This window comes from Hyalella azteca, unplaced genomic scaffold, assembly GCF_000764305.2.
Source record: "Hyalella azteca isolate HAZT.00-mixed unplaced genomic scaffold, Hazt_2.0.2 contig4675, whole genome shotgun sequence".
Taxonomy (NCBI): Eukaryota; Metazoa; Arthropoda; class Malacostraca; order Amphipoda; family Hyalellidae; genus Hyalella; species Hyalella azteca.
In genome coordinates, this window is record NW_025934886.1 from 73108 (window position 1) to 78286 (window position 5179).

The following is a 5179-nucleotide window of genomic DNA, read 5'->3' on the forward strand; positions in this document are numbered from 1 at the left end:
GTGAAAACATGCGTCAAAAGTAGTAAAGTATTCTAATTTAATATAAGCTAATTACGAGTCAACAGCAGCAACGACACATGATGGGATAGCAAAAGGGGATAGCATAAGCTGAAAGGAAGACAGCAAAGGCAAAAAAATACAGCAACAGTGAAGGTGAGATGGCAACAGCGAAAAATGAGATAGCAACAGTGAAAAGAGAGATAGCAACAGCGAAAAGAGAGATAGCAACAGCGAAAAGAGAGATAGCAACAGCAAAAAGTGAGATAGCAACAACGATAAGAGAATTAGCAACAGCGAAGAGATATAGCAACAGCGAAAAGAGATAGCAACAGCAAAAAGTGAGATAGCAACAGCTAAAAGAGTGATAGCAACAGCGAAAAAAGAGATAGCACCAGCGAAAAGAAAAATAGCAACAGCGAAAAGAGAGATAGCAACAGCTAAAAGAGTGATAGCAACAGCGAAAAAAGAGATAGCAACAGCGAAAAGAGAGATAGCAACAACGAAAAGAGAGATAGCACCAGCGAAAAGAGAGATAGCAACAGCGAAAAGAGCGATAGCAGCAGCGAAAAGAAAAATAGTAATAGCTAAGACAGTGACAGATAGCAACAGCGAAAAGAGAGATAGCAACAGCGAAAAGAGAGATAGCAACAGCGAAAAGAAAAAGTTGCAACAGCGAAAAGAGAGATAGAAACAGCTAAAAGAGTGATAGCAACAGCGAAAAAAGAGATAGCACCAGCGAAGAGAGAGATAGCAACAGCTAAAAGAGTGATAGCAACAGCGGAAAGAAAGATAGCAACAGCGAAAAGAGAGATAGCAACAGCGAAAAGAGAGATAGCAACAGCGAAAAGAGAGATAGCAACAGCGAAAAGGAGAACAACAACAGCGGAAAGTGACTGCACTAGAAATTTGATGGACAAAGGGACGCTACAGTGCCAAGGGTGAGGGTCCACAGCCCTACGTTATCAAGGGCAGAGAATCGATCGGATGGAATGTACACAAACAAACAAGCGGGCAGTTTGCCAATGACAAAGAAGGCCCTAAATGGAAAAACATCAACGAAAATTCGTGAAGATACCTGAGTAGAAGAACTTAGAATCAAGCACAAAATAATAAATCTCTGCTGAACATCGTGAAGCTAAGAAACCAACCGAACATCCACCAATAAATATAGATCTTCACACTCCCCGTGTCTATGCTGTCGCGCATGAATGCAAGCAATAATAAGCATGCGCAAAGTATGTCCTTCATAAAAACAATAGGTATGCGCAAAATATGTCCTCTGTTCAAACAATACGTATGCCCTATATACATACAATAAGTAGGCGCAAAGTATGTCCTCTGTTCACCCAAAAATACGCCCAGAAAGAAAGGATCTGGCTGCACGAATTCTAGGTTTCATCGAGAATGATTGACGTGTTCCCGACACACATTTAAACCATAAACGTGCAATATCGGCCTAAAATTTTAATATCTTCGCTCTTGATATTATTATTTATATCAATACATTTCAAAGAACTTACTTTCAATTTTTTTATCTAACACTCCAACATCCAATAATGTTATACCTCATGGACCTTCCACTACACGCAGATAAATGAGCGAGACTTTGTCCAAATAGCGCTGCACTTATTACCTTGTGTGGGTCGTCCTTACCTACAGTTATTCCGGCAAATATTCCTGTCCATTATAATATGTATCTGTAGAGGCCGTTGAGTTTTCGAAGTGTTCGGAGTTTCACACTTTCGTCGTACGAGTCTCGGAGCTTGTTTAATTCATCGGTGATATTAGGACGAAGTTCAGGGTTTTGGATGTACTGAGGTAGACGTTGAATATTCTCGGAGTTTTCAAGTTTCAGATTTTTCATTTCTTGACTGTTAATTTTGAATTGTCTTCGGATGAGTTCTTTTTATACGTAAAAGTTATATTTTCATCTCTCGCTGCCGGGTAATGAGTTCGAATATTAATGTAGTTAGGCAGAAGTTCTTTCTTTATACAGGTTTGATTGAAGACCAGAGCGTACTTTTTATTAACAATTTTCTTATAGTTTTTTTTTCGATGAGCCGAACGAAATTTCTTGCAGGTGCTTGAAGATCAAAAAGCAGATTACCAAATGACATTTTACAGGAATGCGACGTTTCGAATATATCAATATTCATTATCAAGCAAGTGAAGAGTTATTTCAACGCCTAAAATTGAAATTTGGACATGACATAAGTTCATACAGAAAGTATCGTAGATACGGCTTAAAATCGAAAATCAAATTAATCCGAGAATAATTTTAACGTCCTGACGAATCCGGCGCTTTGCAAATTGATAGCAGGAGACTCGTCCTTGATGATGAGAGCCTCCGCTATCGACAGTCTCGCAGTGTCGGGGCACCGCATGACGATGATGGTGCAGGCCTCCATCGTGGCACGGGTGATGGTCTCGTTGTGGGCCTCCCGCATACGATTCTTTGGTCCTCCAGCTTGCAGATGGCATGTGAGTCTGCGGCTCAATGTCGTGCTTGTCAAACCAAGGTAATTTACATTTTGGAGAAGTCTACAACCTTCTTTCAGGCAGGAAAATTTTGAAATGACATTGGTTTCATGTAGCGGTCCGGACTTTTTGCACGGATTATATTTCATGATTAAATTCTTGATCTTTTTGTTTCTGTAGTAAATCAAAAGTTGTAATCGGTCAGTTACTGACGCAACCTCTTCATGTTTATTCATCTGTTCGTTTTTGACGTGCTCTGATATTTGGAATTTCTTTGTCAATCGTTTTGTTTGCATAACCGTTGTTGACAAGAATTTGTTTGCAGGTTCAGAGTTCAGTTTTTAAGTCACGAGGAGATGTACAGGTCTTGAGCATTCGATGTATGAGGGCGCGTATGGTGCTGATTTTGTAGCGCTGGGGACATTAACTTTCTTGGTTCAGGACCTTTCCGACGTCTGTAGGTTTCCGATAAAATTTAGTGACGAACGAATTATTATCGTCTTACACCAGTATGTCCAGAAAAGGCAACGTGTGATTTTATCCGAATTCGTAAGTGAATGTCAAAACGGAATTGCATTCTAAGGCCGCGTGCAGCTCCATCATGTGAACTTCGTCTCGAACGATGACGAAGATGTCGTCGACATATCGACAGTAAAGGTCAGGTTTAATTTGTGCATCCAACAATACACGGTTTTCGAGTTCGCACATGTAGAATTCGGCAAATGTTGGACCAAGATATCTGCCCATAGCTACACTGTTAATTTGCTGGTATATTTTGTTATCTGGGGTCCGAAAAAGCGATTCTGAAGTACATAGGCGGAGGAGATCAAGTAGAATATTTTTAGGGATTGATGGGGCCGGTAAAGTTTCATTAGAGTATACATATTTTTCTATTATTTCTAAAGTTTGTTCGGTTGGGACGTTGGTGAATAGGCTATTGACGTCAAGTGAAGCGAGCTGACCAGATGGGCGCCGATTGCGAAGGATCTCCAAGAAGTCTTCTCTAGATCTGAGTGAAAATCTCTTCGGTATGTATGGTTTTATTATAGCATCCAATTCCTGGACTGTCCGGTAGATTGGAGAGGTAACTTGAGCGATTATGAGCCGGAGCGGATTATTCTACTTGTGATTTTTAACATTTCCGTAGAGGTAACCTGGCAAAAAACTCCCGACGATCGGGGTTAGCTTTCTTGAGCCGACAACTAAGTTCGCTGTATTTATTAATTTGTTGGCTTTTCTTTGAAGTTGTTCTGTAGGGTCTCGTCCGACGCGACGGAATTTTGACTCATCCGATATGATGTCACTTATTTTTGAAATATAGTCAGTTTTGTCCAAAATGACGAAGATGTTGCTCTTATCAGCTTTTCGAATTAAATTATTTTTTTTTCGTTATCGCGCAATTGCTTTGCTGTTAGGCGTAGAGCTGGGGTTAGGACTTTTGAGGTCGATGAGCCACGCTGTTTGGTGGCTTCGACGCGTAATTGGTCTTTTAGGTCAAGCTTGATGTTAATTTTACCTTCGTTTTTTAGTTTCAAAAGAGAATAATATAGCATTTCGGGTTAGATTTTCTTCTTTGTTTTGCTGAATTTGGACATCAAATGACAATTCAGTCCGAGGTTTAGGAGTTCCAATTGCTCCCTGCTCAGAGTGTGGGAGGAGAGGTTGATGAATCCTTCAGTACTATTAGGATGACAGATGTCCCCTCTGTAGTTAGTAACGTAATATGACCAAAGAATCATATGCGGGAGGCCCACAACGAGACCATCACCCGTGCCACGTTGGAGGCCTGCACCATCATCGTCATGCGGTGCCCCGACACTACGAGACTGTCGATAACGGAGGCTCTCATCATCAAGGACGAGTCTCCTGCTATCATTTTGCAAACTGTCGGATTCGTCAGGACGTTGAAATTATTCTCGGATTAATTTGATTTACGATTTTTAACCGTATCTACGATACTTTCTGTATGAACATAAAAAGGAAAGGAGCAAAAGGAACTCCTAAACCTCGGACTGAATTGTCATTTGCTGTCCAAATTCAGCAAAACTAAGAAGAAAATAGAACTCGAAATGCTATATGATTCTCTTTTGAACTAAAAAATGAAGGTAAAATTAACATCAACCCTGACCTTAAAGACCAATTACGCGCCGAAGCCACCAAACAGCGTGGCTCATCGACCTCAAAAGTCCTAACCCCAGCTCTTCGTCTGGCAGCTAAGCAATTACGCGATAACGACAAAACTGTAATTCGAAAAGCTGATAAGAACAACATCTTCGTCATTTTGGACAAAACTGACTATATTTCAAAAATAAGTGACATCATTTCGGACGAGTCAAAATTCCGTCGCGTCGGACGAGACCCTACAGAACAACTTCAAAAAAAGCCAACAAATTAATAAACACAGCGAACTCAGTTGTCGGCTCAAGAAAGCTAACCCCGATCGTCGGGAGTTTTTCGCCAGGTTAAACTCTACGGAAATGTTAAAAATCACAAGGAGAATAATCCGCTCCGGCCCATACTCGCTCAAGTTACCTCTACAATCTACCGGACAGCCCAGGAATTGGATGCTATAATAAAACCATACATACCGAAGAGATTTTCACTCAGATCTAGAGGAGACTTCTTGGAGATCCTTCGCAATCGGCGCCCATCTGGTCAGCTCGCTTCACTTGACGTCAATAGCCTATTCACCAACGTCCCA